General features: G+C 49.1%; 1 long non-coding RNA gene across 1 annotated transcript; it reads left to right on the top strand.

Annotated features, from left to right (window-relative positions):
- Positions 1-10,984: 10,984 nt before the first annotated feature.
- On the top strand, positions 10,985-25,523 carry LOC116874091. The gene is made up of 3 exons (XR_004383925.1): positions 10,985-11,091; positions 12,988-12,994; positions 25,514-25,523. It is a non-coding gene; the product is annotated as an uncharacterized LOC116874091 (long non-coding RNA).
- The last annotated feature ends 498 nt before the right edge of the window (positions 25,524-26,021 follow it).

Below are 26,021 nucleotides of genomic sequence, written 5' to 3' on the forward strand. Positions count from 1 at the left end.
GTTGCTTCGAGTTCCTTCAGACTTTGCACGGGAGACCCAGCAACTGCAGTGTTAGGCTTATACCCAGAGGATTGAAAGCAGGTGTTCAGACAGATTGTACACACATGTTCACAGCAGCACTAGCCACGATGGCCAAAAGGCAGAAGCAATGCAAATGTCCATCAGCACATGAATGAATAAACAAAATGTGGTCCATCCGTGCCACGTAGTATTAGCCATAAGAGGAGCAGAGAGCCCTGAATCTCGAAATCATCACTCTGTGAGAAAGAAGCCAGATCCAGACAGACAAACAGTGGATGATTCCATTTACATGAAAGATCAAGAACAGGGCCCATCCACAGCGACAGGAAGATGAGTGGTTGCCAGGAGCTGGGGCCGGGAGGTGAGGAGTGACTCTGATGGGGACGGGGTCTCCTGCGGGGGTGATGGAAATGTTCTAGAAAGGACTGCGGTGACACACGGTGTCACGGTGGTTGCACAACTCTGTGACTATACTAAAAAACCAGTGAATTGGACCCTTTGAAAGGATGAATCATAGGATAGGTGCAGTATATCTCATTAAAGCTGTTGCTCAAGAGAGAGGAGCCCCGGGCGTGCACTCTTCAGTAGGAGCGTGGCCGGCTGGGAGAGTCTGGCGCTGTGGCCACACCCAGGCCCTATGTACCTCTTGGGCAGCAACTTGAAGGCCAAGTGCGAGCTGTTGAATTTGCTTTGGAAGTTTGGAGCTGGCAAGTCCATCCTGCTCCAGATCCCTGTGCTTGGAGCAGCTCCCCCAACATACATCCCCAGCCTCTTGCTCCCCTGCACTGGCCCCCACTGGCCCCTGAATGCCAGAGTCACAGGCTCTGCTAGTCCCCTTGGGGAGCATCTCGCTGAGATGTTCAGCATCATATGAACCCGGACAGGCCGTGGGGGGACAGTGCTGGTGTGTGCCCAGCAGCAGCGTGGCTCCTGGCCAGCATGCCACTGTGGACATGGGGAATCATTGGGAAGTGGAAATTGTAGGGTAAGACCTGGAATTTCCTCTCTAGCTCCAGTCATGAGAGGGGCAGGGGTTTTGAGACCTGATGCACAGAGCCTGAGGACCTTCCTCCACTGCCCTCCAACACTGGGCGCCCTGCCAGAGAAGGGCTGGCAGGCACACCACCCCTTAGCCTATGCAACAGGGACAGATCAGAGTGGGGGGGGGTCACACTGGAAATCTAATTGCTGGTTACTTTCAGGACTCAAGGAAGAATGAGGAGTGACTGTTAACGGGTATGGGGTTTCTTTTTTTTTCTTTTCTTTCTTTTTTTTTTTTTTACTTATTTGCCAGAGAGAGAGACAGAATGAGCAGTGGGAGCGGCAGGCAGAGGCAGGAGAGGCAGGCTTCTCACCCAGCAAAGAGCCTGAGGTGGGGCTCAATCCCAGGACCCCAGGATCATGACCTGAGCCGAAGGCAGATGCTTAACACACTGAGCCACTCAGACGTCTCAGGGTTGGGGTTTCTTTTAGGGGTGGTAAAAATGTTCCATAACCAGATGCAGGTAATATTTGCCCAACATCTTGAATATACTAAATGCCACTGAATTGTCCCCTTTACAACGGTTAACTTTATGGTATGTCAATGTCACCTCAATAAAAGAAAAAAAAAAGAGAAGAAAAGAAAGAAGAAAGGAAAATGCATCTTGCTGCTGAGGAGCCCAGGACATCCAGAGTGGCCCGGATCTCAGAAGGACCACTGCGCAGGGCAGTGGGGTCCAGTGGGCAACTTAATTTTGGAGCCATGTGCAAGTTCAAATTCTGACTCTAACATTTACGAGCTGTATGACATGTGAGAGGTTGCTTGACATCTCTGAGCTGTTTCACTGTCCCATTTACAAAGTGGAGATCACAACAGTTCCTTGAAGACCAATTTGGGGATTAAAACTGATTTTAGAGATTAAACTCGCTGGGACAGGGTCTGATATGCAGAATGCATTTGCTAGAGAGGAATCATGTTCCCCCAATGAAATACCACCACGAAGCAATGAAAAAGAAAGAAATATTGATGGGGCAGAAACGAGGATGGATCTCAAAACAATGAAGCGAAGCAAAAGAAGATAAAAAGAGTACGCACTGTACTGTTCCACTTCCAGAAAATTCTAGAAAATACAAATTAATCTAGAGTGGCCCAAAGCAGATCAGTGGCTGCTTGAGAAAGAGAGGGAGGAGCAGGCAGAAGGGATGAGAAGGGGTCCTGCTATTGTTCCTGTTATTGTGAAATAACAAGAAACCATACTTGGTCTTTGTTCTGGGTTCCTGGCTCGGACCCCAAACACCTTTGTCATTTTCTACGTGATGAGTGATAGGAGCATTGTTTGTAGTATCGACTTTCTGTCCCTGGTTTCTGAAATAGGAGCATCTTTTGTTACTCATAACGGACCCCTTCCAACCACACCTGACTTTCTGTTAACAGGGTGACTAGGGATGGGGGCTGCTTGTCGGGGAAGCCACCATGTGATGTGATTCCGAAGAGTTGGGAGAGGGGCTGAAGACAGATACTCAATCACCGATGACCAGTGATTTCATCAGTCGTGACTACAGCTTGAAGCCTCTGTAAAAACACAAAGTAGGGGGCTCAAGGAGCTTCCGGCTTGCTGAAGACATGGAGATGCCAAGGTTGGCGAGGGCGAGGGGTGGACATGGAGATCCAAGTCCCTTCCCACATACATGCCCCATGCATCTTTTCCTCTGGCTGTTCCTGAGTGCGATCCTCGATCACAAAGTGGTAACAGGAAGTAAAGCACTTTCCTGAGTTCTGTGAGCAGTTCTAGCAAATTATGGCATCCAAAGGTGGCGTCATAGGAACCCCCCGATTTGTAGCCAGTCTATCAGAAGTCCTGGAGACCCGGCCTTGTGACTGGCATCAGAAGTGGAGGCAGTCTCGTGGGACAAAGGCCCTCACCTGTGAGGTCTGTGCTAATTCCAGGTGGTGTCAGAATTCCTCAGGGGTGGAAAACCCACTTTTGGTGTCAAAAGTGCAATACGGGAAACGGACATTTTCTTTTCCGACCCAGGAAACTTTCTGAGGGTGTCGGCTGTGTTCACGGTCTCACTGTGGGGATGATTTCACAGGCAAGAACATAGGCCAAAACCTAGCTAATCCAATACTTGGTACAGAAATGTGCAATTTATCGTAAGCTAGCTAGCCTCAATAAATCTGTTTATAAAAACAGAACATAATTTTTAAAAAAGATTTTATTTATTTGAGAGAGAGAGAGCACAAGCAGGGAGAGCAGCAGAGGGAGAGGGAGAAGCAGGCTCCCCACTGAGCAGGGAGCCCAGCACGGGACCCAATCCCAGGACCCCAGCATCATGACCTGAGCTGAGGTGTCCCCAGCAGCAGCCCCTCTCACCAACACCAGGGCATGGCTGGGAGTCAGAAACCTCCGGGCACCTTCATGTGTCCCTTAGGTTGCCACGAGTGCCGAACATGCATTCTTTGAGGCTTCGGAGAGAGGAGAGCAGGGACCAGCCTCTGGCGGCACTGAGGCCAGTTCTGAGGTTGGGTGGAGGAGAAAACTGAAGGCCACACAATTCACCCCCAAATGGGTGCCCTGGCTGGCTCTGCCTTCTGGGCAAACAGGCTGGAAATTAAAGCTCCACGCCCTGGCCCGACTCGGCTCCGCTGGCCACTTCTGTCCTGGGAAAGGTGCCAGCTCAGTGCCAGGAATGTTCCGGACACACCCTGGGCCAGGAGGAAACTCAGGCTGCCAGCGGCTCTGGGCATCCTTGACTCCCTGCGAGTGGACTCACTCAGCCCCGCAGGAGACTACCTCTGCAGGGGACAGAGCCCAAGACAGCCACCTGGCCAGTGGCGGGTCTGACCCAGTTGGCGTGGACAAGGGACAAGGTTCCCTGGGTCAGGTGGGCAGGTGCTGACAGCCCTCAGTTGAGGTGACTGCTTCTTCATCTCTCATCAGCTGTCGCAGGACACCACCCACTAGGCCAGTGAACCAGGTGCTCAGAGACAGACCACACCCGCCCAGCCCTCCCGACGTTAAGGAAGATCAGTGTAAACAGGAGAGTTCTAGAACCTGTGATGGCAGAACTCACCTCAAGGGGACCAATGGGGACTAGAACTGGACATGCAAGGTCAGCTCTAAACCCAAGATGTGTTCAGTGTGGGGGAAGGCGGGGGAACGAGGCCCCCCAGGTGTGACACCAGAAGCCAGGTAGCCTGGGAGCTGGAGGAAACAGCTCCCAGGAGGGGGTGGGGGTGTTGCAGGAGATGTTACCATGCAAACCTTCCAAGGCTTCCTTGCCATGCCGGCTCCCCAGGCTTCCGTCCCAGCCCACCCTGGGCACTCAGCCTCTGCTGCCTGGGGAGCCGGGGCTGTCGTTCCCACCTCCCCTGCCCATCTCTCATCATCTTGTCTCTAACGGGCTTTAGCCTCCAGGCCTCATCACCCTCCACCTCTCCCGTGGCACTCTTTCCTTTCCTTTTTCCTTTTTTTTTTTTTAATAGTTTATCAAGATATAATTTACTTCCCGTAAATTTTATCCATTTAAAATGTACAATTCAACCACCTTTAATGTATTTACAGAGCTGTAACCTAATTCTAGAATATTTCCATCACTCCGAAAGGAGACCCTGTCCCTGTGAGCAAGCACCTCCCCCCACCCACTCCCTTCCCCGCCCATCTGCTTTCTTTCTCTCTGGATTGTTCTATTCTGGACGTCTCTTGTCAGTGGGATCCCACTGACTGTGTGGCCTTTGGGGACTGGCTTCCCTCCCTCAGCACGATGTTTCAAGGCTCATTCCTGAGGCCCTCTTCGCAGCGTGACAAACTGGTGGAGAGAGCCACCTGTGGCTCTGCTGAGGACAGGAAAGCGTCCTTGAGTCCCTGACAAGAAACAGACCAACAGCAGCAACAATAAAACCACAGTAACAACAGCGGCTGGCCTTTGCCTCGTGAGCACCATGCACTAGGAGTGAACAATGGCGTTTTTTTCCCTCTGAACCACCTTCTGCAAGGATGGCTGTTGTCTTCAGTCCTCAGCCAAGGAGACTGCATCAGAGACACTGGCTGCCCAGGGACAGAGCCGGGATCCCACCGCGGCCCCCCCTTCGCCCACGTCCTCCAGCCACACTCTGCTCTTCTGCCCCTGGCCCTGCTCTCCCGGCCTGGAACACTGCTCCCAGCAGCCTTTGCGTGGCTGGTTCTCTCCTGGATGGGGGGACAGGGGGCTGTCAGCAGCCCTGCACCTCTGGGGTTCCCCAACATGGCAGCTTTGGCACTGCACCAGGCAAAGAACTTGGCCCCAACTTAAATCTTCTCAACAAAGAGAGGAAGGAAGGAATAGAGAAAGAAAGAAGAAAAGAAAAAGCTGCTTTTTAATGCACTAATCTGTGAGGATCTCAAAGAAATTGGGGGTTGCCTGGATCTCAAAAAAATTGGGGCGGTTAAGCATCTGTGTTTAGCTCAGGTCATGATCTCAGGGTCATGGGATCAAGCCCCACGTAGGACTCCCTTCTCAGCAGGGAGTCTGCTTCTCCCTCTCACTCTCCTCCGTGGCCTCTCTTTCTCTCTCTCTCTCAAATAAATAAATAAATTCTTTAAAAAAATGTTAAACCTCTATTGGTATTAGTGCTCTGACTACATTTTGCATCTCATAAGCGATTTAAGTCATCCACCAATTGTTTACTGGGAGAGTATAACTGGGTTCCCAATCTAATTTATTTTTTTATGAAGTTTATTTCTTTCAGTCATCTCTGAACCTGATGTGGGGCTTGAACTCACAACCCCGAGATCAAGAGTCGCATGCTCATCTGAAGGAGTCAGCCAGGGGTCCCCTGAGTTCCCAATTTAAATCTACGACACTTCCTCTAAGAATCAAATCTCCAAGAAAAAAATTATTTACCATTAATAATCCAAAAACGATCTGTTTTATAATATCACAATGGTTTCACTTGCCGTTACGTAAGTTTTGTCAGTAAAAAGTTGAGCGCAGTTAAGATCGGGGAAGAAAGAGCTCAGCCTCTGTAGTGACTTGAAGGGTGTCCCTCCAAAAATATTATGTCCAGGTCCTAATCTCTGCGCCAGAACGAGCGAACGTGACCTTATTTGGAAATAGGGCCTTCAGGCTCCAGCACTCACATCTCATCTGCCTGCCTCGTTATCAGGGAGACCCACGGAGACCTGAGATGTCGAGACGTTCATGGGAGTGAAGAAATATTACAGGAAAGAGATCAGGAGACTGGGCTGCATTCCACCTATCTTCCCCCCACCATGTGTCTTCCCTCCAGCTAGGTGGTCATGGGCGTTTAGAAAGGAGAGCATAGAAAGGTCTTTCTATAAGGGATACCATGTCATTTCACACGCCTTTTTGTCTAAAATGTCTTCAAAGCTCTCCAAGAAATGTCTGAATCCGCTTCATAATTGAAGAGTAATGGCAAAGCACTTTGGCTCGGCCACTGCTCGGGTCCCCTTGGAACTCCACATCTCCACCCTCCCTGTTCGGTCCCGACACCCTATCTGCGGATGGGACAGACTAGGACGTGGATCCCAAAGGCCTGGGGTCCCTGCTCCTCTCCCAGCAGCTCAGGGAGGCTGCTGTGGATCGGATGCTGCCGTGTGACCCCAGGATTGCCGGCCCGTAGCCAGGGCAGGGCCCGGACCCAGCGGCCAGCAGCTCTCAGTTCTCCCGAGAAAAGCATGGTGCCGACAGGAACATATTTATTGAGTTTGTAAGTTGAGCTAACCCACTATGGAAATGATCGAAGAGACAATTAAGATAGAGACCCGTGTGGTCACGATGTTGGCAAGGCTCCCGCCTCAGCTGGGCCAGGCCACAATGCGGGTGCAGTCCTGGGGGCTTTCTGCACGGAACTGACGGACGTGACCTGCGACCCTCTCGCTTTCTGAAATCATCAAACATCTGCTGAGTGAGCTGTTTGGGAACGGGTCCCAGGCCGGTCGTGGAGGGAGCAAAGCCAAGCGTTGCGGGAGGGGGGCGGATGAGCCCCAGGGCCCTTTTCATCAGGAACACACATGAGTCATTTTTAATCAGTCAAAAAAAGGGAAAAAGACCAAATGCACTTAATGAACGCCCGCATACCACGCTGCAACGGGATGGGGATGACTGCAAAATCTTGGAGGGACCTTAAATGTTCACCAGGAAGGCAGAAGGACTAAGTCAACAAGGTCCACAGGATGTCCACAGGATGAGACAGCAGGTACTTGATAAAAAGAACAAACGGGGGTCAGATATGCTGACAAGGAAAGACACGGGACAGATTGTTAAATGAAAGAACGACGTGCAGCACAACCTGTACGGTTGACCTTGAACAATGTGTATTTCAAATGGGTGGGTCCACCCATACAGTATAGGACCGTAAATGTTTTTTCCCCTCCTTATGATTTTCTTAAAAACATTTTCTTTTTTTGTTGCTGACTTCATTGTAAGAACACAGAATAACTACAGGAATGCCTGGGTGGTTCAGTCGGTTGAGTGTCTGACCGCTGGATCTCAGGGTCATGAGATCGAGCCCCAGGTCAGGCTCTGTGGTTCAGAGTAGGGTCTGCTTGAGGGTCTCTCTCTCCCTCTCCCTCTGCACCACCCCCCCTGCTCGCATTCTCACTCTCTCTCCCTCTCTAAAATAAATAAATAAAATCTTAAAAAAAAAAAATACAGAGTGGGGGAGCGCCTGGGTGGCTCAGTGGGTTAATGCCTCTACCTTCAGCTCAGGTCATGATCTCAGGGTCCTGGGATCGAGCCCCGCATTGGGTTCTCTGCTCAGCGGGGAGCCTGCTTCCTCCTCTCTCTCTGCCTGCCTCTCTGCCTACTTGGATCTCTGTCAAATAAATAAATAAAATCTTAAAAAAAAAAAATACACAGTAGGGGTGCCTGGGTGGCTCGGTGGGTTAAAGCCTCTGCCTTCGGCTCAGGTCATGATTCCAGGGTCCTAGGATCAAGCTCCGCATCGGGTTCTCTGCTCAGCAGGGACCCTGCTTCCCCCTCTCTCTCTGCCCGCCTCTCTGCCTACTTGTGATCTCTGTCAAATAAATAAATAAAGTCTTTTAAAAAATACAGAATATGATACATATAACGTTCAAAATATGAGTTAATTGGCTGTTTATATTATTGGTAAGGCTTTTGGTCACAAGGAAGCTACCCGCAGTTAAGTCTTTGGGAAAACAAATTTTATCAGTAGACTTTTGACTATGGGCTGGGGGTGATGGTCAGCAGTTAGGGTGACTGAAATCCCATCTTGTTTTATGGAACGTATCGAAATGTACTATGTATCATAACATAGTGTGTCAGGGATCAAGGTGGGAGGTTTTGAGGTCTTTAAACAGAAAGATACGGGTACATTCAGAAATACTGTGGGTTCCGTGCCCACCTGCAAACTAATTTTTTGGTTTCCCGGGGGATATAAAAGTTATATTTATGCCATACTGTAGTCTGTCAAGCGTGTAACACCATTACGTCTAAAACACAATGCACATACCTAAGTTTAAAAACACTTTCTGCTAAAAAATGTTAACCGTACCTGAGCGCTCAGTGAGTCGCAATCACCAACCACAGATTACCACAACCAATAATAATAATAATGAAAAAGTTTGAAATATTGTGAGAATTACCAAAATGTGACAGCCAGATAGAAAATGAGCAAATACTTTTGGAGAAAGAGCTCTGACGACTTTCTTGATGCCACCAACCTTCAATCTGTAAAAAACACAAGATCTGCAGAGCTCCAAGAGTGAAGCACAATGAGGTCTGCCTGCACAGGAAGTTCACGACTCAACGCTGCCACTGGAGAATGATAGCGGCCACAGTGCATCAGTGAATGAGTGTAGCTGTGTGCCAATAAAACTTTATTTACACAAACAGCCTGCAGGTGGGATTTAGCCTGGGAGCTATAGTTTGCCATCTCCTGGTCACACCACACAATCTGAAGATGATAATTCTATTTTTGTATGGAAATCGAAGAGCTGGACAAAAGCTGTAGTCGTGCTGCCTCTGTCTGAAAAGAAGTTTCTAGAATGTGCCCATTTCTCTCCACCTCCGCTGTCCTGCTCAGGTGAACCCCACCATCACTGCCTAGATGACACAGCCCCCAGAGGACTTCCAGCCCCTGTCCTGTCAAACAGATGACAGAGAACTCACTCCTCTCCTCCAGAACTCCGGGAAGTTCCCCATCCCACCCAGGCACTCTTGCCTCAGGGCCTTTGCACTGGCTGTTTCCTCTGCCTGGAACACACTTCAGCTGGATACCCTCACGGCAAATCTCCTCACCACCTTCTTAGTGAGACATTCCAGGTCAGCTACTTCGGATGCATTTGGCTTTTACCTACTCTTTGAGCGTCCTGGGGCCGCTGCATAAAGTACCACACACTGGGGAGCATAAAACATTAAGAATTCAGTGTGCCTGGGTGGCTCAACGGGTCTGCCTTCTGATCAGGTCATGATCCCGGGGTCCTGGCATCGAGCTCCATCGCAGGCTCCCTGCTCAGCAGGGACCCTGTTTCTCCCTCTCCCTCTGCTGCTCCCCCTGCTCATACATGCTCTCTCTCTCTTTCTTTCTCAAATTTAAAAAAAAAAATTAAATCTTTAAAAATAAATAAATAAAACAATAAGAATTCATTGTCCTGCAGTTCTGGAGGCCAGAAGTCCAGAATCAAGGTGTTGGCAGGGCCGTGCTCCTTCTAAAGATCTAGGGGAGGTTTCTTCCTGGCATTCCTGCAGCTCTTGGGGGCTCCAGCGTTCCCCAGCTTGTGCCACGTGACCCCAATCTCTGCCTCCATCTCCTTCTCTCTCCATCCTTTCACACTGTCTTCCCTCTGTGCATATCTCTGTGTTCATACTACCCCCCCCCTTTTTAAAGATTTTATTGATTTGTCAGAGAGAGAGAGAGAAAACGGGGCTTGATCCCAGGACCCTGGGATCATGATCCCAGCAGAAGGCAGACGCTTAACCAACTGAGCCACCCAGACATCCCATCAAATCTCCCCTTTTTATAAGGACACTGGTCATACTGGATTAAGGCCTACCCTAATGACCTCATTTTAACCTGGTGAAATCCGAAAGACCCTCTTCCCAAATGAGGTCGCACTGGGAGGTATTGGGGGTTAGAATTCCCACATGTCTTTGGGTTGGGGTGTGTGTGTCGGGGGGAAACACAGTTCAACCAGGAACAGAAGTGTGGCCTCCTCAAAGGGCAGCAAGAGAGGAAAGGCGCTGGCCTGCCTGTGGGGACAGCTGAGGACTGTGTGTGCCAGGCCACCAGACCCACTCATCCTGCCCCAGCTAATGTCTCTTCTATACCTCCCAGCCACCCCCCGTCAGGTGAGTTAACCTGCCTGACTCAGGATACAGAACAGGCTTCGGTTGCAAACACAGTTTCCCTAGGGTCCCAGCCGGCCATGTACTTAGCAGCAGGGCGCACCCAGGAGCTAGAGGGAGACCCAAGGGCTGGGAGAATACGGTACTCTCGGGAAGTCTGATTTTGCTAAAATGTTCAATGGTGAAGGGAAAATTAAATGGATCTTTCAGGCAGCTGTGAACCGGAACCTAGCGATTCAGCACAGGGAGGAGGAAAAAAAATACAGAGAAAGACAAAAGATGGAGGGGAAACACAGTTCAACCAGGAACAGAAGTGTTCCTGGTTGGCTCAAGGGGGGCCAACCCCGGGGGCTCAGTCGGTTCAGTGTCTGCTTTGGGCTCAGGTCATGATTCAGGGTCCTGGGATCGAGTCCCACATTGGGCTCCTTGCTCAGCGGGGAGTCTGCTTCTCTCTGTGCCCCTCCCCCTTGCTCATGCGCTCTCTCGCAAAAATAAATAAAAATCTTAAAAAACAAAACAAAACCAAAAAACAAAACAACAACAACAACAACAAAAAAACAAAAGATAGACAAGGGCCTGGGTCCTTTGGGAAGGGGGATGAGCTGGATGCTGGGTTCACAAAGCCAAAGGCAGTCTGGGTCCATAGAGAGGGTGCCGGGCCTGAGGTCTGGTCTGCAGCGTCTGCTCACAATCCCAGCAAATGCTCTTAATTGTTCAGGGTCAGCAGTTCACTGAGCAAATCCTTGGGACCCTGGGGGGTCTCTCCGATCACTGAGGGGGGTTTCCGGAACTCTCTGGAACCCAATCAGTTCCAATTAGCCAGTGAAGCCAGGAATGTGGGCCGGAGACACAGTAGGGCTGGAAGGGCTTCTTCACAGGAGATGAGGCCCAGCCTGGGGGCCGGGGAGTGGGGGGCGGGGTGGGGGACTGAGGGGACTGCACCATGGAAACAGGCATGGGGAGGAAGGGAGGGAACCCAGGCCTTGCGGGCAGTGGGGGCTCCCATGTGACTTAGCAACACCACCGTTTACGGTTCATTTTTTCGTTCGTAAGCTACATTTCAGTGAACCAGAGAAGGACCGCACTGCCTGATTCTACTTAATGCACAGTCCCTGGAACAGGCAGATGCATAGAGTCAGAGAGAAGATAGAAGAGAGGCTACCGGGGTTTGGGAGCAGGGGGGAAGAGGGGCTATTGTTTACTGAGCATAGAGTTTATAGCGGGAATGATGAAAAATTGAGGGCGCAAATCGTGGTGATGGTTACACAATCTTGTGAATGCATCCATGCCATCTAACTGTGCGCTTAAACGGTAAAAATGATAAATAAAATGGGGGCACCTGGGTGGCTCAGTGGGTTAAAGTCTCTGCCTTTGGCTCAGGTCATGATCCCAAGGTCCTGGGATCGAGCCCCGCATCGGGCTCTCTGCTCAGCGGAGAGCCTGCTTCCTCCTCTCTCTCTGCCTGCCTCTCTGCCTACTTGTGATCTCTGTCTGTCAAGTAAATAAATAAAATATTTAAAACAAATAATAATAAAATAAAATGTTATGTGTAAAGTCCATCACACTGCATTCAGTAAAGGAAAACAAAACAAAAACCAGACCGGATGCTTGTGCAGAGAAGCCGGCTTCCTTGACAGTGGCCGTCACCATCCCTGTGTGTCCGGGACAAATGTGTGGTCCAGGGGGATGGCAACATTTATCCCATGGTCACGGCCAAGTGTTGGATCCACGGTCCCTGACCATGGGCCACGTCCACTGGCCACATCCACCGCCCCTCCTCGGGGTCAAGTGGGGCCTGCCATTTGCCTGCTGCAGCCAATTCCACCCCCCCTTGCTCCCCCCCACCAAGGCAAGTGCTCAGGAAGGAGTGTCTGAATCTGAGTTATGGGAGGTGAGACCGGCAGATCCAGAGAGCAACGACATCTGTCATTCCACCCTGTCCCGATAACAACCTGCCTCCAACTCCAACTGGTCAGGTTGGGGCATTCTTGCAGGTGGGGTCTATTTCTTCCCCACAGCTCCTGCTTCTTCCCAGTGCCCGAAATGATGGCCACAGCTCCTGTCCCTGAATCAAGGCAGACTGGGGAGGGGGTTGAAAACTGCTTCCTGTTCAAATTCACTGAACAATCTTAAGCCAGAGGATGCACTGCCGCCCCTCCCCGCAAATCTGACCCCCTCCACAAGGGGGTCAGCAGAGTCCCTAGGAGCTGGCTGAGCAGCATGGCCAAGGTCACGGCACCCTCTCTTTCCCACAGAAGTCCCTCTGTGTCTCCAACTGGATCCTGTAGTGGATTCAGAGGACTGTTGCAACAAATAACCACAGATTGACAACTTAAAACAATAAAACTTACTCTCTCACAGTTCTAGACATCAACAAGTGTGAAAGCAAGGTGTCAGCAGGGCTATGCTGCCCCGGAAGGCTCTAGGGGAGGGTCCTTCCTGGCCTCTCCTAGCTCGGGGGGCTCCCAGCATCCTTGGCTTGGGACCCTAACACCCCGTTCTCCACCTCCGCCTCCATGTAGATTTCTCTCCATCTCAAATCTCTCTGCCTCTCCTTCAGGGACCCCTGGCATCAGATTTAGGGTGCACGCAGATAACCCGGGATGATCTCATCTCGAGATCCCTCACCTAACTGTATCCACAGAGACCCTTTTCCAGATCAGGTCACAGTCACAGGTTCCAGGTGTCAGGGTGTGGATGTAACTTTGGGGGGGCTGCCGTTCACCCCACATAGGCCCCAAGCACATTCTTCCTGAAGACTTGGTGCCTGAGCCTTATCCATTCTTTAGACAAATCTTGGTTTTTATCTCCCTTCCTGGTGGTGCTCCAAACAGACCTAGTGTCGCAATGGGGAGTTTTCCATGAAGATTTACAACCCCGGTATCAGAACTCCACCGCAGTGAACCAGTGCTCGAATGTTCCACATTACAGAGCTGGACAGACCAGGCAGGGCCAGGAGACCAACAAGAATGCTCAGCTGACGGGCTCCAGGAGAGGGCTGGGCTCACATCTTACCCCGGACGACACCGTGCAGCCCCCAAATGCGAAATAAGGCACACTATGCCTTTAAGAGTGATGTCGTTCAAGGGTACTTGACACAAAAAGATGCCCATGATATTACAGACAAAGGAGAGGCAGGTACAAATATTTCCACTTCCACTCCGTTTTTGTCTGAAATTCAATCGGAATTATATGCTCCAAAATGTGCATCGTGCCGATCTGACTGGCGACAGTTCTGGATGACTGAGAACTCTTCCCTTGATTATCTCAATTTTCTGCAATAGGTCTGTCCAAAGAAGCCCACTAAGATCTAAGACATATTAATATAATCTGTAAGCATTGATTTTTTTTCCAAAGCATGCAAAGACACTAACCATTTCATCTGAATTGATGGGTGATGAACTGGCCAGATGGCTAATAACCGTGGACGCCTGCAAGCTGGGGACTTGCTGCCCCCTAGAGTCCTCCAGGAGAATCTCCAGCAGAGAATGGGACCGAATGATGGAAGGCTCCCTGGAGCTAGACGCCAAGGCTGTGGAAGACCCCTCTGTACAGTGCCCTGATTTTATCGCCATGAAGACTTGGCTGGGCAGTGGCCCCTCAGGGGTGCTGTGCTCCCCTCCCCCTGGGCCCCCTGTTCACCTCCTAACTGCCGGTCACCCACCCGAGAAGGACTTTGCAGGGAACGGAGATTCTGTCTCACCTCCCAGCCTGGGTACCTGGGACAATCTGAGGTCCAAGTGATCTCAAGGCTGCACCTTTGTGTCTTCTTCCCCTGGGTCTCATCTCCTCCACCTGCTTCAGTCCCTGCTATGCTGACTAGAGGTTCCAATTACAGCCTTCATCATGACTCCTGATACCCACGAATAACTGGGCTTCACTCGGCCAGAATTAACTTAAATCAGCAGTTCCCAAGCTGGGTACTATGGACATCCGGGATCATTCTTTGCAGGTGGTGGCTGGGGGCCGTCCTGTGCATTACAGGATGTTGGGAGGTACCTCTGGGCTGACCCATTGAGTGCCAGCAGCCTCCCCTACCCCAGAGCCACGACAACCCAAAATTCCCTGCACGCCACCCATATCCCTCTGGGGTTATGGTGGAGAATCATTCTGGTTGAGAACCACAGCCTGAAATGAACAGGGGCTGTGCAGAGAGCAGAGCACTGCTCCCCTCCGTACTGCCCCTCCCAGAAACACTCCCAGGCTCTGGTATAGGCGGCAGCCTTTTCTTTGAGTCAGCGCCTCTGAAGCCCAAGCTGGAGCCCGGTTATTCATGATGGGAGGCAACGGAGGAATCTGGATGGGCTCACGGACTCCAAGTGGTGGTCAAGGAGTTTCACTCCTGTGTGTGACCTGTCCTGCCTGTCCCCAATAGTCATACTTTGGGGACAGCTCACTGGGGACTCCTGAGAGAACCCGGAGCTTAGAGCAGCACACCCCCCCACCACCACCACAATGGAACTGGAAAGTGTGACAGCTAAAGCCTTTCTTTCCTGGCATATTCAGAGGAGGTGTCCCTTGGATGGCCAGAGGACGCTTAGAGTCTGTCTGTCTCAGGACAGACAGAGGACAGACAGAGGGGGCCACCCAGCCCTGCTTGGTGGCCATTCTAGGCCAGTGTCGTTCCAGCCTATATAATAAAGTGTCCTTGGCATCTCCACTAGATGGATCCCCGTATTTTGAACGCACCCTACATGCCCCAGATGGCATCAGTCACATAGATTATAGGAAACCAGACTTCCCCAAATTTAAAACCTTTGCACTTCAAAGGACACCAGCAAGAAGGTCAAAAGACAACCCACGGAAGGCAAAAGATATTTGCAAATCACATGCCCGGTCAAGGATTTCTATCCAGAATATGTAAAGAAGTCTTTTGACTCAATAATAAAAGGACAACACAATTTAAACACGGACAAAGTCATGCAAAGATGCTCAATGTCGCTCATCAGCTGGGAAATGCAAACCAAAACCACACTATCAAAAAGATAAGAAATAACAAGTGTTGGCAAGGATGCAGAGAAAAGGGAAGCTCTGTGCTCTGTTCGCAGCATTAAAATCAAGGGCAGAGACCGGCCTTGAAGCTTCCCTGAGACAGAACCAGTTTAGCCATGGAGGCAAAGCTTAATTTAGCTCAATTTGCAAGGCTTACTCGACCTGCGTCATTGGGCTTGTGCCTCTGGAAATGACAAGCCGAACTTGAACTGTTTCCCGAGGCTGGTACAACCCCTGAAAACTGTAATATTGTAACCAGTCACCAGGAAGAATCAACTATCACTGCTTTCTCAGCAAATACATCCCGTGTTCTGGTTTGAGCGCTCCCGGCTTGCAAGCCCTCTTTTCGGTGCGTGACAATAAATTTTTGCTAAATACTACTTCAGCGATTCATTTGTTTCGCTGTGGCCATTTTGAGCCTTGCCAGTGGGAATGTCCATGAGTACAGCCACGGAACAGTATGGAGGTTCCTCAAAAAATTCAAAAAGGAGCATCCATACAATCCAGCAATCCCACTTCTGGGCATTTACCCAAAGGAAACAAAATCACTAACTTGAAAAGGTCACTGCTTCTTCATGTTCATTGCAGTAGTATTTACAATAGCCAAGACATGGAAACAACCTCAGTGTTCATGGACCGACAAACAGATAAAGAAATGTGACATATACACACATGCATCTATATATGTAATCATGGTATAAATATGTATGTATATTATTTATTATTATATGATTATATATATAATGGAATATTATTCAGCTACAAAAAAGGAAACCTTGCCAATTGTGACAACGCAAATGGACCCTGAGGGCTTTATGCTAAGTGAACCAGGTCAGACAGAGAAAGACAAATACTGTACCATCTCATTTATATGTGGAATCTTTAGAAACAGACAACAGTTGGGAAGAGATATTTGCTATGGCCTTCATGTTTGTGTCCCCCCTCCCCCGCCCCTGCCAGCAATTCACGGGTTGAAATTTAAATCCCCCATGGGACAGTATGAAGGGGGGGGGCTTTAGGAATTGATTAGGTCCAGATGGTGGAGCCTCACTAATGTGATTAGTGCCCCTATAAGAAAACACATCAGCGGGGCGCCTGGGTGGCTCAGTGGGTTGAGCCTCTGCCTTCAGCTCAGGTCATGATCTCAGGGTCCTAGGATCAAGCCCTATGTTGGGCTCTCTGCTCAGTGGGGAGCCTGCCTACTTGTGCTCTCTCTCTCTCTGTCAAACAAATAAATAAAATCTTTAAGAAAGAAAAGAAATGACATCAGAGAGACGGTGTCTCTCCATTCTGCTGTGTGGGGCTACACCTAGAAGAGGACAATCTGTAAATCAGGAAGAGGGCCTTCACCAAGAATCTGACCATGAGCTCAGCCTTCCCAGCCTCCAAAACCGTGAGATATAGCTGTTTGCTATTTAAGCACCCCCAGTTTATGGCTTATTTGTTGTAGCAACCCAAACTAAGACAACATTTCTCCAAGGAAGATATACAAATCGTCGAGATATACCAAGGGTCGATACACACTTGAAAAGATGCTCACCATCACCGATGATTAAGGAACTGCAAATCAAACCCACAAAAAGAGATACTACCCAGCCCCCAACAGAACGGCTGGCATAAAAAAAAATCCAGCCTAAAAAAAAAAAAAAAAAAAAAAAAAAAATCCAGCCCTCCCGAGTTACTTGCGTGGATTCTTTGGGGAAAACGTGCATAAAATGCAGCAAGAATAACAACAAGCAGCGCCCCTCCTTCCTCCCTCAGAGTCCCCCAGCCCCCAGCCCCAGACACAGCTTCTCCTGAAGCATTTTGGCTTCTCTTTCCAGGTTTTTTAGAAATTTCAACACCCGTTGTTCCCTAGCTGACGCGTTATTTTGACCTTTCTGCTGCCATGGGAGAAAGCACGGCGATCTTTCCCCATGATTCATCGTCACGATGCACAGTTGCTCCTTAAATACTTGAAAGTTTAGTTCCCGGCACGACAGAACGCACCTCGCGAACCATCTGTCCGTTTCGCGGAGCTCCGGAGCGCTGGCTTGCGGAAGCGCGCAGTTCGCCTGTGCACCGCTTCACACGGCGGGGGGCACAGTCTCACGATTATAAGTAGAGGCCAAAAGATGCCCGAGAAAGCAAAAATGGGCGGAGGGAAAAACACGTATAGGGCAGAGTATCAGACTCTTACATCCCGCAGCAACAGGGTTCGCCCTGGGTGCCAGAAGTTCAGGTGGTCACTGGCGGAGAGGGGGAAGGCTGCCGGAGGAGCAGAGCGTGTGCGTGTGTGCGTGCGTGTGTGTGCCCATGTATGGACACGTGCGTGCACACGTGTGTGCTCATGTGTGTGTGCTTGCCAGTATAAACTATCATTCAGTAGTGTACTGTTTCGTAAAGCTGTCATAACAAATTAACACTAACGAGAGACTTAAAACAACTGAAATTTGCCATTCTAGAGGCTGAAAAACCGCAATCAAAGTGTGGGCGGGGTTGATTCTTTCCGGAGGCTCCAAGGGAGAATCGTCCCACGCCTCTCTTCCGGCTTCCCGCGGCCACCTACGGCCCTCCGCTACGTCTCTCCAGCCTCTGCCTCTGTCATCCCACAGCCTTCTCTTCCGTGTCTTATGTCAGTTTCCCCTTATATTTTCTTATAAAGTCACCTGTTACTGGATTCAGGGCCCACTGCCAATCCAAGGTGATCTCACCTTGAGATCCTTATGTTAGTTACACCTGCAAAGACTCCCATTCCATGGGGCACCTGGGTGGCTCAGTGGGTTAAAACCTCTGCCTTCGGCTTGGGTCATGGTCCCAGGGTCCTGGCATCGAGCCCCACATTGGGCTCCGGGCTCAGCAGGGAGCCTACTTCCCCCCTCTCTCTCTGCCTGCTTCTCTGCCTACTTGTGATCTCTGTCTGTCAAATAAATAAGTAAAATCTAAAAAAAAAAAAAAAAAAAAGACTCCCGGGGCACCTGGGTGGCTCAATGGGTTACGCCTCTGCCTTCGGCTCAGGTCATGATCTCAAGGTCCTGGGATTGAGCCCCACATTGGGCTCTCTGCCCATCAGGGAGTCTACTTCCCCCCTCTCTCTCTGCCTGCTTCTCTGCCTACTGGTGATCTCTCTCTGTCAAATAAATAAATAAAATCTAAAAAAAAAAAAAAAAAAAAGAAGACTCCCATTCCAAATTAGGTCTCATCATGAGTCCGGATGAACGTACCTCATGGGGGGCCCAATGTGATCCCTGACAAGTGGTTTTTTGTGTATTTACACAGTTGTGCGACTACCACCTCTATCTAGTTCCAAAATATTTCATTATCCCAAAAGAAATCCCGTCCCGTGAGCAGTCACTCCCCAACACCAGCCCGACCACTGATGGCTTTCCATCTCTCTGAATTTCTCTATTCTGGACATTGCATAGAAAGGTTAAAATGGGATCATACAAATCTGCAGCCTTTTGCGTCTGGCTTCTCTTACTCCACCTGATGTTTTCCAGGTTCATCTATGTGGTAGCATGGATCCATACTTGATTTTTCATGACTAACCTTCCGTTGTTTGGCTGCACACCCTGCTGTTTGTCCATTCAGTCACTGATGGGCGTTTGGGCGTTTCCACCTTTTACCTACTATGAATGGTCCTGCTCTGGACAACGCACTCCGTATCTGAGTCTCTGTTTTCAGCTATTTGAGGTCCATACCCAGGAGTGGAATGGCTGAGTCACATGGTCATTCCGGGTTTAACTTTTCGAGGACCTGCCACACTGCTTTCAACAGAGGCAGCACCCCCATCCCCTATCTCTGACACCTGTTGCAGTGGTTCCCAAAACCATTGTCAGGGTTGATAACTCTCTAGAAGGACTCGCAGGACTCACCGGAAGTTTCTACTTATGGATCCAGTTTATAACAGTGAAAGGATAGGTTAAAACTGGCCCAGGAAAGAGATGTATGGGGTAGGGGGCAGAGTGGGTCCAAACGTGGAGCTGCCCCCAGTCACCCTCTCCCAGGGGAGTCACAGATGCCAATTCCTCCTTCCAACCACACTGCGTGGCAATACGCACCCTTCTTGCCAACCAAGGGATCTTGCCTGGGCCTTGGTGCTCCAAGTTTTGTCGGGGCTTGGTCATATATGGCCCACATGGCTGACCTTTAGACTCCATTCTCTCCCAGAGACAGTACTCAAAGGCTGTGGGCCAAAGATCTCAGAAGAACACACAGGCAGAACATTCCAGAGCATGAGAGATCCCTCCCAAGAGCCGAGAGCAAAGGCCCGAACTCTCTTAGGCAAGGTTAATTCTTGACCTCACACACAATCTTGGCAGACTTCATTCTATTACTTTTTATTTCTTCTTCTTGGAGTGTGAATGATTACCCTTCCCACAGTGTTTAACATTTTTATTGTGGTAAGAAATAAAAAAAAAAATTACCATCTTATCCATTTCTAAGTTTATAGTCCAGTGGGGTTAAGTATAGTCACATTGTTATGCAAACATCACTACCATTTTAAAAATTACCATCTTATCCATTTTTTTTCATCTTACCCATTTCTAAGCTTATAGTCCAGTGGTGTTAAGTATAATCACATTGTTATGCAAACATCACTACCATTTCGCAAAGTTGAAACTGTGTCCCCATTAAACATGGGCTCCCCTAGACCCTGCCCAACCCCCCATTCTACTTTCTGTCTCTTTGAATTTGACTCCTCTAGGGACCTCGTGTAAGTGGAATCATTAAGTATTTATCCTTTCGTGGCTGGCTTGTCTCACTTAGCATAACGCCCTCAGTGTCCATACTGTGATATGTGTCACAATGTCCTCCCTTTTTAAGGCTGAGTATTCCTGTGCACGGAGAGGCCACGTTTTGTTTACCCATTCTTCTGTTGATGGACACATGGGCCGCTTCCCCCTCTTGGCTATTGTGAATAATGTTGCTGTGAACACGGGCATGCAAAAATCTCTCCAAGTTCCTGCTTTCATCTCCTTTGGATATATTTTCCAAAGTGGAATTGCCGACTCTATGGTAATTACCTTTTTAATTTTTGAGGAACCACTACACTGTTTTTCACAGCAGCTGCACCATTTTACATTCCCGCCGACAGTACGCAACGGTTCCAACTTCTCTGGGTCCTCACCGGCACTCGTTATTTTGACAGTAGCCACCTGAAGGGTGTGAGGTGGGATCTCCCTGTGGTTTTGATTTGCATTTCCCTGACGATGAGTGATGTGGAGGATCTTTGTATGTTTGTTGGCCATTTGGATATCACCTTTGGAGAAATGTCCATTCAAGTCCTTCATCTCTTTCTTACTTAGATTATCTGGGGACATTTGTTGTTGAGTTATAAATGTTCTTTATGTATTCTAGATATTAGTCCCTTATCAGATATACGTTCAAAGAATATTTTTTACCATTTCATAGGTTGCCTTTGCACTGTTTATCATGTCCTTTGGTGCACATAAGTTTTACATTTTGATGCAGTCCACTTTGTCTACTTTTACTTTTGTTACCTGTGATTTTGGTGTCACATCTGGAAACTCTTTGCCAAATCCAATGTTATGAAGCATTTCTCTCTGTTTTCTTTTTAATTATTTTTATTTTTTTTTTTTTTAGATTTCATTTATTTGACAGAGATCACAAGCAGACAGAGAGGCAGGCAGAGAGAGAGGGGGAAGCAGGCTCCCTGCTGAGCAGAAAGCCGGACGTGGGGCTCGATCCCAGGACCCTGAGATCATGACCTGAGCCGAAGGCAGAGGCTTAACCCACTGAGCCACCCAGGTGCCCCTCTCTCTGTTTTCTTCTAAGAGTTTTATCGTTTTAGGGCTTTTATTTAGGTCTTTGATCATTTTAAGACACTATTTATATACTGTACTAAGTGTTCATTTATTCACTTGCAGATAACCAGTTTTCCCAGGACCATTTGTTGAAGAGACTGTCCTCGCCCCACTGGTCTTGGCATCCTTACTGAAAATCATTTGACTATACATGTGAGGGCTTATTTCTGGGGTCTCTGTGCTGTTCCATTGTTCTACATGCTTGTCTTTATACCAGTACAATACTGTTAATTATTTTAGCTTTGTGGTAAGCTTTGAAATCAGATGGAAGAGACCTCCAACTTTATTATTCTTTTTCAAGATTATTTTGGCTATTTGGGGTCCCTTGAGGTTCCGTATTGCATTTTGAGATGGATTTTACTATTTCTCTATAAACTGCTATTGGGATTGCATTAAATCTATAGGTCCTTTGGGTACTATTGACATCTTAATAACATTAAGATTTCCAGTCTATGAACATGGATGTCTTTCCATTTATTTGTATATTCTTTCTTTCAGTAATATTTTGTAGTTTTCTGTTGGCAAATCTTTCGCTTTCTTGTTTAAGTTCATTCTTAAGTATTTCTCTTTGTGATGCTGTTGCAAATGGAATCGTTTTCTTCTTTTCCTTTTTGTTCATTGTTAGTATATAGAAACTGAATTCTGAGTGTCGGTTTTGTATATTGCAACTTTGCTGATTTCATTTACTAATTCTAATGGTTTTGGGGGTTTTTGTTGTTGTTGTTGTTATTGTTGTTCTTTGGGTTTTGTTTTGGTTTGTTTTGGTTTGGGTTTTTTGTGGAAACTTTAGGATTTTCTATGTGTACCATCATGTCATTTGCAAACAGACAGGATTTTAATTCCTCAATCCCAGTTGGGATGTCTTTTAATTCTTTTTCTTACCTACTTATCCTGGCCGAGACTTCCATAATACTATGTGTAATGAAAGTGGTGACAGTGGGCATCCTTGTTTCTGATCTTAAAGGAAAAGCTTTCAAGGGCACCTGGGTGGCTCAGTCAGTTAAGCGTATAACTCTTGATCTCAGCTCAGGTCTTGATCTTGGGGTCGTGAGTTCAAGCCCCACATTGGGCTCCACGCTGGGCATGGAGCCTACTTAAAAAAAAGAAAGAAACGTTTTCAGTCTTTCACTGTTGAGTATGATGTGATCTGTGGGTTCTCATAGATGGACTTTATTCTATTAAGGTAGTTTCCCTCAGTCAGATTTTTTAGTGTTTTTATCATGAAAGGGTGTGCATTTTGCCCAATGGTTTTTCAGCATCAATTGATATAATGATGTGGTTTTATTTCTCTCCATCCTGTTTGAATAAACCTCTTTTTCCTTTATCCTCAGCCTAACTGTATTTGAAGAGGGAAAGAAAAAAAGATGAGCACATTCACGAAACATTGTCTACCTCTTAATCCTCCTCCAATAGAAACCTTTTATGAGCACATATGTCCCATGGTACACAGAGGTTGCATGGTGAGCCCTCCCTCCAAGGCTCAGGACTGGCTGTTCAGAAAAAAATGTCAGACCACACAAATCTTCCTCAGATACCAATTATAATGTGGGTTTTCCCCTCACAATACCGAGCAATTCTCAGATACCGGCTGGTTGTCCTACAATTTAACTTAATTCAGACACTATGTACATGGAGATGGTATTAGACCCACTGCCTGCGGGTTCAGTCCCAAAAACCTGCCCTCCACTTCAGATGCCAAACACGAGTCCAGGTTGTCCCCTGTGCTTCTGACCGATGGGCTAGAAATCAGAGGTTCCTATGACCCTCTCCCTTGAATCCCATTAATTTGCTAGAGTAAGTCACAAAACTAAGGAAACGTTTACTCATTTGATTACTAATTTAATATAAAAGGATAGGACCCAGCGGCAGCCCACGAGAGTACTTGCATCAGCCAAGGTATAGAGGAAAGGCATGGGGCTTCCATGTCCTCCCCAGGTGTGTACCCTCCCAGCACCTCCATGAATTCACAAACCGGATGCTCTCTGAACCCATCGGTTTGGGTTTTTATCGAGGCTTAATGACACAGGTGTGACTGATGACACTGGCCACTGGCAACTGAATTCAATCACCAGCCCCTCTCCTCTCCCAGAAGTGGGGGGATCTGGTGGGGGATGGGTAGGCCTCAAAGTTCCAACCCCTCTACCTACGAGGTTGGTTCTCCCCATCCTTACGTTACCTAGGGTCTTTGCAAAAGTCGCCTCATTGACTGCAAAATACACCTTTACTGTTCCCATCATTTAGTAAATTCTAAGGGTTTTAGGAGCTCTGCCAGAAACTCAGGTGAAGACCAAACCCATTTCTTACTAGAAGTCATGGTATTGTAACACGACTTTCAGTTTTCCCCGGTACACAAGGAACCAAGACTTAATCAGAACAGGTTTATTCTTATCTATTTTTTTAAAAAGATTTTATTTGTTTAATTGACAGAGATCACAAGTAGGCAGAGAGGCAGGCAGAGAGAGAGAGGGAAGCAGGCTCCCTGCTGAGCAGAGAGCCCCATGTGGGGCTCGATCCCAGAACCCTGGGATCATGGCCTGAGCTGAAGGCAAAAGCTTTAACCCACTGAGCCACCCAGGTGCCCCAGAACAGGTTTATTTTTAAATGTCAAAGGAAGGGTGTCCCTCTCTCTGCCTGCCTCTCTGCCTACTTGTGATGTCTGTGTGTGTGTGTCAAATAAATCAATAAATAAATCTTTAAAAAAACTATCAAAGGAAATGATCGTACGAAACTGCCTATAACAAGGGGATAAAGGGATCACGTTTACTAAATGTACTGAAAATCCCTCCCTGAACAAGTGGTCGAGGATGTGTCCTTTCTCGCTGTTTGCAGGAAGCTTGTCACCCGGGTTAGTAAGCATGGCCTGGGTGTGCATTCAGGACGCACGAAGCTTGTCACCTGAGAGGAGTGCGCTCCTAGGCTCTCCCCGAGATTTCCCGGCGGTGCCCTCGCCCTTGAAATATAATGGACCTCCTTAGCTCTCTTCCCAGATCTCTTGGCTAATTAAGATTGTCTCGGCAACTGAAGGATAAAATATTCTCGAAAGCTGCCATATCCATCATGCTTTTGATGGTGTTGGAGAAACACTCCATTGGTGACAGCGATGCCCAGACTTTGTGACAGCAACTCACAACCGTGCTACTGGGGGAATGAAAGGAGATTCCCGTGAACAGGGAGACTCTTTTCCCCTAGGACTGACTTTGAAGACGGGGGAGTAGCTGCCAGATTCTATTGTCACTTGAAGGGTGCCCTACAAACAGCTCTCCGCGGACGAACCGCTGTTGGGCTTATGAACAGCAGGGCCAAGGTGAAGGGACAACGCTGTTTGGAAAGCCGGCACCTCATCAAAGAAGGTGAAAACAAAGCAGTCCGGTGAGCTGAACGGCACCTTTTCTCGGCAGTGATGGAAGTCTTGAACAGAACAAGACGCCCCCTGTCTGGGTTTCTAGACTCGGGGGTCATGGCCAATGGTCAGGTCATAGTCTGGCAAATGGCTGCAGAAAGCTGACTGAGGAAAGGGATGCCCACGTGCAGCCCAGCCCTGAGGGAATCACTGTGGGAGTCGGAGCGGGGCAGGAGGACAGGACATACCCATCCCCATCAGAAGAAATGCCTCCCAGGTTTGGAAAGGGATTGGAATCGGCCCAGGGTCCGCACTCAGGATGGTCTCCTGGGCCATGAGTGGACATGGGGGCTCTGTAGCAACGCAGACATGTGCTGAATGTCGACAAAGTCCCCTCGCACCCACGGACGCACAAAATGCCTACAAGAACTATTCCATCTGCCCGCGCGAGACACAGAGTTACAGATGGCTCCGTGGCAGGTTCCCTGGTGGGAAGCCCCAGGTCCTCGCTGGCGAGGTAGATTGAAGCTGGTAGCCCTGGGGAGCTACAAATGGGACCTGACGGGAACAGACTGGGGCTCTGAACGGGCTTTGCTCACCTGGTAGTATACGCAGATGCCCGGAGAACTGTAAGGCAACTGCAGCAGAACCCGCCACCGGGTGGAGCCGAGCCCCATTCCCTCAGACCCAGGAACGTGCTGATTGCCCGTGACACCCAACAGCAGGCAGAGAGCTCCGCTCTGCAGAGGGACAGCTCAGTAGGAAACTGGAATGGGCCTTGGAAACACTGGCTGTTGAAAGCCAGGGGAGATGGCCTGTGGGGCAGTAAGCGGGCTGGTAAGTGCAGGAAAACACTTGACAAGAGGACCGGGGTTCTCGGGTGCTCCCTCCTGTGGACCCAACGTTTTCTGCACACGAATGGGGGACAAAGGGGTCAGGGGTGGGAGAGAAGTTTCTGGAACTCCGATCCAGGAGATCTGTGGGAAGCCCCAGAGCAGGCTCTGAAGAGACACAGAGGCTGGGAATGTGCGGGCTGACAGGATTACAGGTCAAGTGTGGGCAGAGACTTCCGGGCAAAGGTGGAAACTGGACAAGAGCAGTCCTGCTCAACAGTGGCCACGTCTCTTTTACTGGGACCCATGACAGCAACGGAACTGTGCCTCTCCGGGGAACATTCCCGTACGCAGGGCTGTAACACAGGCCTGTAAGGGGGAACCAGCCGACATCCACGGAGGCATGCTACCTGGGAAGCAGCCAGATGGCCAGAGCCCACGAAGTGTAGACAGGAGCTGCGGGCTGGCTGGGCCGATCTCCTGTGCCGCACTGGGCATGGGGTGTAGACCGCGGCTTAGGGCCAGAGCCCGGCAGCGCCTCCAGCAACAGTGCTGGGACCCTGGCCTGGGTGAGAAAATTCCCGCGGCTGGCTGACTCCGAACTTGCTCCAGGATGGTAAAGGGGCAAGTACCACAGGGACGGCAGGACACGAAATCCCCCTGCAAGTCAAACACTCACGTCCCAGGAGTCCCAAGACCGAGGAGCTGCAGTTCAGAAGAACCTGAGACAACACGAGC

Source organism: Lontra canadensis, unplaced genomic scaffold (genome assembly GCF_010015895.1).
Source record: "Lontra canadensis isolate GAN:19392208 unplaced genomic scaffold, GSC_riverotter_1.0 scaffold35, whole genome shotgun sequence".
Lineage (NCBI taxonomy): Eukaryota > Metazoa > Chordata > Mammalia > Carnivora > Mustelidae > Lontra > Lontra canadensis.